The sequence below is a fragment of the Taeniopygia guttata genome, chromosome 4 (genome assembly GCF_048771995.1).
Source record: "Taeniopygia guttata chromosome 4, bTaeGut7.mat, whole genome shotgun sequence".
NCBI lineage: Eukaryota > Metazoa > Chordata > Aves > Passeriformes > Estrildidae > Taeniopygia > Taeniopygia guttata.
In genome coordinates, this window is record NC_133028.1 from 53,231,534 (window position 1) to 53,245,404 (window position 13,871).

Consider the following 13,871-nt stretch of genomic DNA (forward strand, 5'->3'; position numbering starts at 1 on the left):
CTATCAGTTGAGTCTTGTATTAATTTCCCCGTGATTTTACTTGGAACTTATGTTAACTTAATTTCCCTACGTCATCTTCCTTTTTCTTTTTGAATTTTTGGATGGGAAAATCCACTATGTCTGCATGCTGGAATTAATGTATAAAATTTTCTTTTCCAGTTTCTGTCCCGTGTGGTATCCTCAGGTATAAGTTTTTACACTACTTACATGAATCTTAAAGTCATCAGATGATTTCTTGCTTCTCCTGAAAATGCATATAAATGAACACTGTTGCTGGATGCTGAAACAATAGAGGTATGTTTGTCTATGTTTGAAATCATTGTTTATTTCTTTAAAATTGCAGCTGCTAGAGAAAGTTCACTGCATTCTGTTTAGGAGTCGAAAGGAAATTAAAAAATTAAACTCTTTGTCAGCTAGACACTTGATTCAGTCTTTTTTTTTTTTTTCTCTTTTTTTTTTTTTTTTTTTTTTTTTTTTTGGTGCCCATATTGTTTTCTTCAGTAGTCCTTTGACAGAAGTTGCCAGGAATAAAATACTGGCAGGGAAAAAAATCAAGGACACTGAAGGGTCAATAATAGCTTCCTTGATTTGCAGAGGGGAAAGAAAAAGGATTATGTTAGTTTTAAATTAAGGATATTTTTGCAGATAAAAATTATGTGCATTTTAACACTTTTCTGTCTTTTGGTCACCAGAAAGATTGCTATTTTATTCTTAGATATAAGAACATTTAATATTAATGTATACATGGCTTTACACTGCCTATTGATTCTGCTGCCACTGGAAGTCTCTGGGCTTTGATGACAATGGGCTGCTCCTGACTGTGATGCACTGGAGACTGAGCAGGGGTTTCAAAACTTCTTCACTCAACTCTTCTCTCTTTTTTGGCTTTTTTGTTTTGTTTTGTTTTTTGGTGGGTTTTTTGTTTTTTTTTTATTTTTTGGGGGTTTTCTATTTTGTTTTTTTGTATAAAAGGTGAAAAACTATTAGTACTTACACCATTTAATTTGTTCTGCTCCAGGTCTTCAGCTTTGATTCGCTGTAATTGCATTTGAGAATTGAAGTCTCTTGTGCTTGTATTAATACAATTTTTAACTTCAGTTTTTTTGTTCATAGCAAGCAGATACATGCAGAAAAGAAACTAGATTATAGTACTAAAACTATAATCTGAAATTTGCAGAACATGGATGCTATAATTTGCAACCAATTGAAATCTTTGTTTCCTAACAGTAACTATTACTTGAAAACTGTTTGTAACATCATTGGCATGTAAATGTACCAACTAGCAAAATTAAAAAGGTGCTTAATGGATAGAGCTTGTCTGATTTTTATGCTCTTCAGGTTTCTTGGATAATTCCCAAATGGTGGGAAGGTTTGTCAGAATATGCTGGAGGTCTGTATTTAAGTTCTGGAATTTAATCCTCCTTTGTTTCTTTTTTTCCCCTAGTCTGACTGATTCCATGTTTGGATATACTCTGTGCAGTGAGAATCCTCTTACTCTGAGCCGAAACTCATCAGAGGCCATTCCAACACTTGCAAAGACCTTTGGGTCATGGTCAGTTTTCCTCCAAATGATTTTAAAGGTTAGTAAGAGTCTTGGATATGACATAGAAATTTACTTCCTCTGCAGATCAGGAAAACATTGAGTGTACTCAGTATATCTGCTGCATGTGAGAGCCTTACCGAGTTTTCATGCATCTCCACAGCCCTCCTTTGTATTCTTCAAATGCTCAGTTTGCAATAAATTGAAAAACGTTCATAGGTCTTTGGGCCAAGAGCACTCCAAAACTTCTTGGGTCCAGCGTATCTAAATATTCAAGAGGGATGTCTCTCCTCCCTTTACAATCCAGATCTAATCTGCTGGTGTTTTACAGTTCCAAACTGAATGAGCCAATTTAATATGGATCTGAGAAAGAGGGTAAGGCTGCTTAATGCGTGGGAATTAAAAAAAAAAAAAATAAAATAAAAAATCCACGAGGTAGAGTAACAATTAAAAAAAAGTGGAAAAAAATCCAAACAACCAAACCATTGCTTTGGCTTGCACTTTATCTCACTGCTACCAGCTCTTTTTATACTCAGATTAGACAGGCAGCATGTTGACACAGCCCAGACTGCATGTTCTTACATGAAAAAGAAACATTTTTAATTAAACTCACTTGCTGCTTTTTTCATAGTGACAAGCCTTCTGCAGTTTATGGTGTTATTCATTCTATTGAAAACTGAATTTCTTATCTTTTTTTCCCAACGAGGAGCTTTCATTCTCAAACTTATAATTTTCTTGGTCTGCAGTATTTGCTTTTGTTCACAAGAACAGTGTAATATTAATGTTCCTTAGTTTTCCCTAGAAATTATGCATCTGGTGATTTTTCACATCACCCATTGCAGCAAGCCCAGTGTTCTCCCTTTTCCCCTCCTTTCCATCTTCAGCCTTAGGTACACACATTATCTAGTGAATTTAACCAATTAAGCTACATCAAAGTATTACAAATTGCAAATGTCATAACTAAGATTAATACAATTATATTACAGTCAAATGTTCAATTAAACTATTAATAGGAATTATTAAATGGGAGAAAAACTAACCCACCCTAAAACCCCTTTTGTATCTCACAATGTTGGTAAGTAAAGCAAGCAAGCTGAAACATAGGCAGAATATTTATGTCATTGTATTTATTCCACCCTTCTAACTCCTGATTAGGGATTAACAATGAAAGCATCATCTTCTTGGCTTCATTTCTTTAAATTATATTAACTCTTTCTTGGAAACATTTTGATATGACAGTGATGTTACCAGTCCCTCTCTGCCTTTTGTAATGAAGTAAACAAACCCAAAACCACTCTTAGCTGTGCAAAGGCTTTTGAGAAAAACATTTTGTAGGCTGTCCGACAGCCAGGGTAACTTGAACTGCCAAGTTTCATTTTTCTTGGAGAATCTGAAGCAAATGCATTGCAAAGTTGTTCATTTAATGCAAATGTGCTTCTGGACTTAAAAGTTAATGCAACCCCAAAATACTATTGATCAGTCATAGTCCACAGACATGTAAACAGGGAGGCAAGGCTGGGCAAATATGCGTTTGCAATTTCTCTCCTTAAGTCCAATTTTTATAATTTAACAAATGTTTACTAGAGTTTTAATGATCTAATAAATAATGCCAAAAATTCCTATGGAGCTAATTTTCTAAAGCAACTGGGGATGAATATTTCATTTAGTCCTTTGTTGTATCACTACTCAAAATAACATCTCCTAATTGCCTCTAAATATGGAGGAAATCATCACCAAAGGCACTGGGTGATGTTCCTGCCAGAATCAACTTCTTGCTTAGGGGTCCAGGCACCTCCTGGCTTCAAGGGTGTTACATCACAGCAGCTTTCACTGGCTCCAGTGTCTCTGAGCAACTACTGGTGATGTTTACCACAGACCTTCTCTAGTCACTTGTAATTGTATTTGGCTGGGGGCACTGTGCTGTTAAAACATTCTCTAGAGAACAGACTGAGGTCAGGCACTCAGGTGCTCATCAGGGAGGCTGTTTCTGAGTACAGGCAGTGGGAGCCTCTTCTCTTGCTGGCAGCAGGAGTGTGCTATCTTTTCTTGGGCTGCAAGAGGTCCCATCTGGAAAGGAGAGATTGAGCACCACACAGTGTATTGGGGCAGTCTCAGCCATTTCATTAGAAAGGTGATTTCCATGTCCCACTCTCCCCACCTGTTCAGTCAGCCTAAATGTTGAGACTTTGAGGTCTGGATTTCCAGGGATTCTTTCTCACACTTCCAGTTTTCAATCAAACAGGAGGTGGGGCAGTGGTATCCAGTAGATGCAGAAGAAGAGCTGTCATTCTGCATGTGTCACTGGTTTTGCTTTTAAGCTGGTTTTGTGGTTGCAGAGGCGGCCCAGTCTTGACCTCTGCTTAGGCTCAGTGCATAATTGCATTGTTTCTGCTGTCCACACTGACTGACACCATCCTAGAAATTGTTTAAGTGGCTGCAATCCAACTTCCCAGGACCTCTGGAATATTTCCTGCTGAAATACCATTCTACACCCTGAACTGACCAAAGCTAGCCTTTGCTTAGGATCATTGCTGATATCTTATATCTTAAATACCTCTGGAAAACACTGGGCATACCCCTGGCAGCAGGGTTTTTTCCAGTTACTTTGAGGCACTGGTGCTGCCATCCTGCCACTGGCCAAATTCTATCTGCTGGTGAGGGTAGTTTTGCAGAACTACTGGAAAGTGCCCAAGAGGACAGAAAATGGAAATCACACTGCCTCACTCTTTCCTCTCTGAAACAGGGTCTACTTTTCCAGTCATTGGTTAAGTATTTCCACTCTACTGCTGCTGTTTAGAGAATGACTCTTAGCCCACTAAGCTTTCCAGAGAGAAAAAAAAAAAAAAAAAACAAGGTAGGTGCCAGGGATGATGGGAGAGGGAAAAATTTAGCTCTAGATGCCTGCTTGACCTCATTTTCAGAACTTGTGCTTTAAATATCATAATAATATTTATCTGAGCTGTAACTCAGAGGGGATGCCCACCATCAGGTTTGCAGCTGCTGCTTGGGAAGCGCAGGAAGGAACACAGTTTCCCAGACACCTTTGTGCCCATGGTGCCAGTTTTCACTGAGGTGCAACTGAGCAGGAAGCTGAAATTCTTCAGGCCTAGGACACCATTGAGAAAGAGTAAGCAAAGCAGCAGCATGTCTGTTGGTGATCCCTGTAGATGTTTACCAAACCAGCCTCTTCTGAAGGGAAAACCCGTTGATTAAATTTATTCTCTTCCTTCTTCTTTGCTCTCCTGAAGACTGCTGCAGGCTATGTTTTTTAAATTAGTATGTTATTTGAGTGAAAGCAGTGATGGATCAGAGCTGGAGTTCTTTCTACTTCCACTTCAGATATTGTTTTAAAGATTCTTGCATTGATTGATTTTTTGCAATATTGTGTATGGTTCTCTCTTGTGTAGATGTTAAGGCTGCAGTTACTTCATGCTATTTTGGAACCAAAGCAAGCTGCAGTGCAGCTATACCCAGTATCCTTGTTATTCTTTTATTCACCCGCAGGAAAATAATGGGAATTGTCCTCAAATAAACATTTATTCTAGAGACCATTACCACATGGAGATCACTGAACAGCCAGGAGCCACTGTTTATGAGACATTATTTGATTCTTTTTATTTGATTTCTTCTATTTAAAGAAGAAATCTATGAATGAGAAATCAAAGAAAACTTTATTTCAGAAGCACCTGAATAAAATAGATTTGAAGCAAAATATTTTACTCAGCAGCTGCTCCAGAGTTGAGTAAATATTTTACTCAGAGCTGCTCTAAAATATTCCTGTTGCTGGCCATGAGGTCTGTGAAGCAGCAAAGGAGTCCCTGGTGTGTTTGTCCCATGGGCATCCCTGCTGTATAAATTGCTTCAGGGCAGCCCAAAACTTCCAGCTCCTCCATCCCAGCTCTCTCATGGGAGCACTGGCATTTTTAGGAACCCTCTTTCAGGGTGTTATTACTCTAGAGGCAGGAGCAGAGTGTGGTCAGGTTCTGAACCTTGAATTCATTAACTAGATACCCAGGGACCCATAAGAGTGTTCCAGAAACCAAAATCTCAAAGTAACTGTAGTAAAGTGAAATGTCAGACTTACATCCTTCATTACTTGTTGTAAGGTTTCTGCAGACAGCATTTTAAATTATTTAGCTTGAAACAGAATTTGGATGCCACAAATGGGGAATGTTTACACAGTCTTAGACATACTAGGCATAGCTTTTTATTTGCAGAGAGATTTATAAAACAAACCAATTACCTCCAAACATGACACAGCAGTATTGACTGAATCCTTCCAACTCATGCCTAGCAGGCTTGACTTTGGTTTAAAGCGTAATTCTGAAGAATGCTTTCATTTGGGTTTTCTTTCCTGTAGTTAGGCTGCAGGTATCTGACATAAAAATTCCTGAGGTGAATGTTACTACTCACAGTTCCTGTATTGTCACTGCAACTTATTCACCTTTGTATACTGTGGGAGTGCCAAAAATCCATTGGAAATGATGTGAGCATTTTCTCACAATAGCATTGTACATCTAATTCCTCTCCTCCTGGTGACATTCTCAGATGTGTAAAGTGACTGGGTCTTTTCCAGGCCATTCTGTACAGCTTAGAGAAATCTGTCCAACAACTCATTACTGAGTTACAGTAAGCACAATACACTGATTAGACTAATAGTTGGCTTGGACTATAACTTACAGTCTTTCCTACTTTGATTAAGATGCATGCAATATGGAGTGTAACAGCCCCACAATTAAACAGATTCTTTCTTAGAAATTGGCCAGCAGGGATGGATGATCCCCACTCAAATTTTTTGTTAAAAACTTACATAGAGATGAGAACTGCAGTCTTAGTTCCTTTTTTTTTTTTTTTTTTTTTTTTTTTTTTTTTTTTTTTTTTTCCAGAGCTAAGGAATATGTAAACCTCAGGATATATTCATGTGTCTCTGAACTTTATTGTTTTTGTGTGTGTTAAAAATTTGGATATAGAGCCAAGTTGTATTTATACTACACAGTAAGACTCAGAGACATAACAGTACTGATCTCTGTTGATGTCAAGAAAAGGCCTGCAAATGCCATAGGACTGAACTCTGATGAATTTGGGACCCATTCATATAGTTTTGGAATTTTCAAGGGAAAATCATTGTCTTAAGGATAAGAATTCTACTGACTCCACAATGTAAAACTGCTGCATATTATCATTCTTCAGATGATGATGATTGAGTATATAATTTTATTTATCAAACTGGAATGTTCATAAGACAGCTAGCAAGCCTGCTTCAGATTGATTTGACCTGCAAGAATGTCTTTCACCTATTTTTTGTTTAATGGCTCAGGACATATTTATTCTCTTCATCTTCTGGTAGTTTTCATTTTGATTCTAGGTACAAATGAAGAAACAATCTTCCAGTAGAAAATCTGATTAGCCTGATATAATCTAAGGACTTGAACATCTAGTCTTGACTTCTCTGCATGGTCTCACCTCTGTATGATTTCCCAGCTGAGCTGGGCTTATGCTTCTAAGCTATCAATGCAGAGCAGACATTGCCAAGAAACTAATTAATAATCTACAGGGGATGGGTGTCTCCTCAATTTCTGTTCTTTATACACAGTCCTGCATTTTAGTGTTGTGTCCTTCTGTGATTTTCAGCACATAGGATCCAGTTTTATCTTTGCAACAGTTACCAGGTTGATGATTCCCCATTGTTCTGGAGAGGCTAAATATTTTCTTCTCTCTCCTGGGACACTTTTACTTACTATCTTTTCAAGCTGCTTCTTTGAGCTGAAATCTCTGCGGAGAGTTCTCAGAAGGTCAGGTCTGGTTGGTTTTTTTAAATGCAGTATTCAGCTAATTCCCAGTAGTTGTTTAACATTTGAGATTTTTTTTCCCCTTCCACTTAGGCCGGCTCTGGCCATTTCTGTTACATTTCAGTCGTGGGAATGCTGAAAATCTGGGGTTGTTTCTCAGTTTGCACCAAGAGTGGGTTGTGATATGGGTGTTCATCAGATGCAGATGAGTCTTGCAGAATAAGCTTTCTTCACCTCTTCTGGGATTTCTAGGCCCTGGAAGCATCTCTCTAGTAGTGTACACGGGTGATCTAAAGACAAATTGCCTTTAGCTGCTTATGTACCAAGCCAGCCACTTTGATATCACAATATCACAGGCCAATACAGAGCCAGGTCTTGGTTTTAAGCCCAGTTGTCCTTGGAAGAGTGACAGCTTCTTCAATGGCAGGTTAAAAAAAAAAAAAAAAAAAAAGAAAAAAAAATGAAGAAACAAAACCCAACAACAACAAAACCAACCACCAACAGACAGGTTTGAACTTTTGGGGGTGATTCTTGTTTTTGTTTAGGCACATGACACTCATTTCTTTAAGGTAAAATAAACTTGGGGGTTTTCATCGTCTGCAGAGCATATAAGACTATAGTACATTTGGCAAGCAAATTTCTACTTCTAAGTCAAAAGCAAATTAATTTAAAGACCTACATAGGGGATCACAACTTGAGGAGGTAAAATGTTGCAGTTGTCTGTGTCTTCATGCTCTGTGATGGCGTTTGCAGTGCCCAGGAGCTGGATGTACCTGCTAGTGTACCAGATGCAGCATGGACAGACTTCATACATGGATAATCCTAGACTAGTTACTTTGATGTTGACCTAGAGAAGAGTGTAGGCTTGATTTTAAGTAGAGCTGTACTTGTGAATACAGCTCTGTGAGTAGGTTTGGCAGATAATGGCCTTGTTTTCCTCCTTCCGCTCCTCTTCAGTTGAATCTAAACTCTCAGCATCTAATGAGCATCTGCTTGCTCTTCTTCGAACTCTAAAATTTCAAGGTAAGTACAAGTTTGCCATCATGGCAACTTCTGGATTTAATGAATACTACTGACACTGAGACTGAGGCATCATGAAGGGAAACCCAGACAGACACTGAAAATATAAATTCTCTGTCATGTTAATGTTCTTTCTCCTGCTGTTGTCCTTTTCTTTCCCCACCTGCACCTCAAACTCCCACTCCATAGAGGCTTCCTTTGTGCATGATTAGTCACAGCTCCTTCCTGCCAAAATAAACCTACCTACATTTTTATTGTTGTCATATCTGAGTGCCCTGAAATTTTCTCTGACTTTGTCTTTGAGCAGTTCATTCCTTCTCATTTCTATCCTTCTTGCTGGTAGAAGGTGTTACACATATTACAGGGTGTGAGAGGCCAGGAGAGGTCAGTGAAAGTTGCATGTGCCCTTTCAATCAACTGTTTATTAAAGATAGGTAACATTTTTGCAAAGCTGTGCTCAATATGAAATCTTTTCAGGGAAGCTTTAGAAATTGTGTATCTTTTACGCGTTTTTCTTTGCAGAGCTTTATCCAGCAAAACTGAAATGACTAACAAAAATATTTCATCTTGTAACTGAAATTTCGTCCATCATGTGGTTTTGAAGGCAGCTTATGGTTATGAAAGTACTGCAGAGCTATGTTGCCTTAGAGAATGCGAGAAAAAAAGGCCCATATTTAACTTAGATAATATTTTCTTTTAAATATTACGAAAATTTCTTCTCACTTCCCTCCCAAGAAACAGCTCTGAGTGTTCCAACTGAATTGCAAATAGTACTTGGGCTGTAAGAGATAGAAAGGATTGACACAAGTAATAACACAGCTACAGAAGTCTTAGTCGTAGACTATAAAAAACTAAATGTGTCCTCAATTGTAGATAGAAGTGGAATCTGCACTAATATTTTTAATTCATACATACTTTTTATCAAAGGAGCTTATTGCTCACAGGTCTTCCAAATGTAGGGAATATGATCTGAGGTTATTAAGCCTTTCAGAACACAGACATAAAGCCTCCTTGTGGACTCCAATACAATCTACACAGCTCATCTGAGAGTACTGGAGACCTCTGGTTGTTGCAAGTCACTGCCAGATGACTGAATGGAACAGTCACAGAAAGGAATTCTTAGGCATGAATATTCTTGCTGCTGTTTTTCAGCTGGCCCAAAGGATGCCACAGAGGCATAGAATAAGCTGAGCTGGAAGAGACCCACAAGGATTATCAAGTCCAACTCTTGGCCCTGCACAGGAGTGTCCCAAGAATCACACCCTGGGCCTGAGAGTCCAAAGACTTCTTGAACTCTGTCAGGCTGGTGCTGTGACCACTTCCCTGTAAACCCTGTTCCAGTACCCAAACATCCTGAGGGTGAAGAACCTTTTCATAATATCCAACCTAAACCTCTCCTGACACAGCTTCAGGCCATTCCTGACCAAATGGTCCTGTCACTAGAGATCAGAGATAAGAGATCAGTGCCTGCCCCTCTTCCCCTCACGAGGAAGCTGCATGTACTTCAGACAGGGTGTGTGCAGGAAAAATTGCTGCATTTAGTAACAATTTTGTCTGGTTATATTTTAGAAATAGATGGGAAAATAAAATGAGAGACCAATGTCAGGAATAAATCTTGTGCCTTTCTGCACAGGATCTGCCATCTCTCCCAGGGGTAAGTAGAGATTTACCTAGTGGAGAGAGAGAGGTAAGTAAGGAACTACCCGGCATTGCCCCGAATTTAAAACCATCAGAGTTGCTCCGGGAGGGCGGTGGCGGCCCCAGGGATGCTCTCCAGGCCGGGAGCATCTCCCGGGGAAGCTGCCGGGAGCGCTGGGTTTCGCTGGCCGCGCATCGCCACCTGCTGCCAGGCGGGGAGAGGAGCCCAGGACCCGTCCTTGCCTCCTTGGCCGCTGCCAGGGTACATCTGCCCCTCCGCTGTCCCCCCTCTGGCAGCCCCGAGTCCCTCTCCAGGCCCGGCCCCCGTGGGGAAACGCTGCTAAAATGCCCGGATAATTTCAAGGGGTATTACAGGTATCAGCTGTGGCTAAGGGGGCTGCTGGTCTTGGGCTCAAAATTGGTGCTGGGTTTGCTGGTTTGTCCTCTCAGTTTAAGGATCTTTTTCCTCTGTTAGCTTTGAAGCTTGTCTTCTCCACCTTCATTCTGTGTCACCAAATTTTGTTTTTCCCTTATAACGTAGGGAAAAAGTGGATTTGGTGATGTGAGAAATATAAACATATATATATATATATATATATATATTAAAGCATTTGGTGAAACATTGCTTAATGTTGGAACAAATCCCTTATTTTCACCTACGTGATCTTTTCCTTGTCGGAATCTGTGGGTTTTGATGATTCCGAGATTGTAGAAAGTCTCTGTCTTTCTGCCCCGTTGCCAAAGAAGAAGCCATAATTCGTCTGTGCTGTTTTCAAGGTTGTTTATTCTTGCTTATCTATAACATGTTCTGCTGCCCTGCCGCAGCTCTGTCCTGCAGGGCAGCGTGTGGGGCTCTGCCCCTCAGTGGGATGGTACAAACATTATATACCAGAAACTACGTGTACTATATTTACAATAATGTGCCAATATCTATGATCTACATTGAACAGTGTGTCCCCAACCTAAACCAATAGAAAAATGCCAACACTACAGTGAAACATGGAGGGCATGAAGAAGGAGGAAAAGGACAAGACACACCCAATTCCTCCATCTTGTCCCCTCTGAACCCCTAATCTAGAATCCTAAAATTTTACTTTTGCACCCGTGTCACACTTAACTACTCTTATCAAACACTCAAAGCTTGTAATTCATCCTGTAAGATTGAAAACTATTTTCCATGGACAGAGATCACAGACAGTGTCTCTCGGGGCTCTGTCCAGGGGGGTTCCTGACCCCTGCCAGGGTCCCAGACCTGCCAGGGCAGCCAGAGGGAAGCCCTGGATTCCCACATTTCCTCTTTATAACAAGTCATAAATGGTGTAAGAAATCAAGTGAAATGAAGAAAAATTATGTAATTCTTCTCATGCATTGCAGATTGAAGGCACATCAATTCATCAAGTGAAATTGAGACAATCTGACTGCAAGATGCTCAGTCTGACAGGGGTAGGTGGCTCATTCCAACTACCAAAACCACTCAGGATATTTTTGCTTTGTTCAGAAAAAGACAAACAAGCAAACTATAAAAAAACAGCCCAGTACTTTAGCATATTAAAATAAAGAAATCATTTAAGCTTTGGGATATCTAAGGGAATCACTAGAACCAGAAAACACTCCTGAGTTTTTTGATAAATAGAAAAGACACCCAAGACCTTAAATACAGACACTGAATGGTTTTTTTTGCCAAAAGTATCTGATCTTTGAGAATCAAGGAAAAGCTCTTTCTGGGGTAAAGTAACTACTTGTTGGAGGACCAGCTGTGGGTATAAAATATATTTATACATTGATAATTGATTTTATCTACATAAAGAGAAGTATGAAAGATCCTGGTGTTTATTGCACTTCAATTTGAGCACATTAATTACACTAATTAGAAAATCATCATGATAAGTCTTATTGACAAGTAGCAACATGTTTTTAAAATACAGTAATGATTTTATTTTTATATTAGTTTTCTATTAATGTTTCTTATGTTAAGTAAATAATAATTTAAAAAATTTGGTCTGAGCCCTAGAAAACTTCACGTGTGGTAAGTTAGCTATGACTACAGATGTTTAGCTGGAAGGATTTCCTGGAAGTGCAACATTAGTAAATCTTCTCTCTTTTAATCTGGCCGAAGGTCCTGTAAACACCTGCCAGTACAATGCTCAGTGCCCACTGCAGAACAAGCTTAGAATAATGGTCAGTAATGTTTCATACACCCTTTGGGAAATGAGAACAAAAGAAACCTGTTTGGACTAGTTGTATAAGCACAAGGCTACAACAGAAGACAGTTGTATTGTGCAGAGCTAAACAAAAGAAAGATACTCTTGGAAGAGATTAATTCTAGACTCAAACGAAATAAGAAACCATCACCTGTAAAGAATATTATTGCTTGAAAGAGAGGTGCATCTGTTCATCGCCTAGAGGCACAAACAAGTAATATTGGTGGTCAAAAATCTGGTTATATAAATAGAAATAATCATAGAGGGAGCAGTGGGGAAAGAGCCATGACTTTTCAAGAAATCTACATAGTATGTAATTTGTACATGTACTTCTTATTTCTGTACGTCCTCCATATTATAATGACAGGTAATGAACTCAATTTATAAAAGTAACAAAAAGCCAAATTATTTTTCATTCCATAACTTGCAAGTCTTAAAGTAATCAGAGCATTAAATTTCAAAGATTAAGAACTACAAAAGAGCTTCTACTGAATTAAAAGAGCTTTAAGTATTTGCAATTACACTCTCCTCTGTTTCTGTTTGCAAGTCTGTCTTTTACAATTAATTGGAAACTACTTTTTTCCTCCATACAGAAGCAAATAAGAGAAATGGCTTCTGTTAGATACCTTCATGATTAAAGGTGAGTGGGATGAACCCTGTCCATGATGAAGAGTGAATCTGCTAAGTGAATGGATGATCACACACTCAGGGGGCCTCCAGGGAGCTGGGTGAAGGTCACCAGCACATCGTAGCTTGTCTTGCACTAGGGCACTTTTCTCAAGATCAGTCTCCAAACATTACAGAGGTTTAGTAGTTGAGGAAAAAAAAGTCATTAAAAAAAGTTTCAAATAAATTTTAAAAACAAACAAACAAAAAAAACCCCCCAAAAACTCCTGCTTGTAGTTTATTCAGCAAGTTAGTTTATTTAAACAGCAGAGCACTAGACTCAACAAAACAATATTGCTTCCCCTTATTTCAGCTTAAGCTTGTAAGGATACAAGTAGCTACAGTTAAATTCATTAGACACCTTGTACTGTTGGTTACCATCTTTTATTTGCATTAAGGCAGACTGTAAATGGTCCCTAAAATGTAGGCATATCCAGTCTGAAGCACCTGTTAGGGTCCCCCTGTAACCAGAGTCCTGTCCATTCCTTGGTTGCACTGGTGCTGGAGCTGTGACTGAAGCATCCATGCACACAGACATCCCACCTCCTCCAGGAGAAGATAAAGTGCTTGCACACAGAAGGGCACTTTGTGCTCTTAACCCTACCCACAGTCTGTCATTTTCAGGTAGTTTTGGCTGCTCAATTGCCCAGTCATCATGAGCCTAACAAAGTGGCAGGGTACTTGTGTTCCCTGGGCAGAGCTAGATGTGCTGTCCTTGACCACTTGCTGTTCTCTATTTTGCTTTCTTAGTTGTTTTCATTTCACGGCTTTACTTTAAGGGTAATTAGGTTTTGCTTTCTTACTGCTGGAACACCAAGGAATGGAAAAGTCATAGCAAAACCAGAATGAAATAGCTGTTCAGGAATGAGACTACAAAGTTCCTTTTCATTTTATTTTTTTCTGTTCTCTCCTAGAAGGGGTTCCTACCAGGTAAAGTTTCAAGAGCAAAAACACCAGCCTGCACAAAAAGCAGCTAGGGCTACTCTGTGAAAATACATTCGTCTTAGAAAATCTCAT

General features: G+C 39.2%; 1 long non-coding RNA gene across 3 annotated transcripts in view; it reads left to right on the forward strand.

The window, feature by feature from the left end:
* Nucleotides 1-13,067, forward strand: part of LOC115495041 (uncharacterized) — a 28,373-nt gene extending 15,306 nt beyond the window's left edge. For all 3 annotated transcript variants that reach the window (XR_012055748.1, XR_012055749.1, XR_012055750.1), the window contains 2 exons: nucleotides 160-294; nucleotides 1,445-13,067. This is a non-coding gene — a long non-coding RNA (uncharacterized lncRNA). The remainder of the gene's footprint in view (nucleotides 1-159; nucleotides 295-1,444) is intronic.
* Nucleotides 13,068-13,871: the final 804 nt, after the last annotated feature.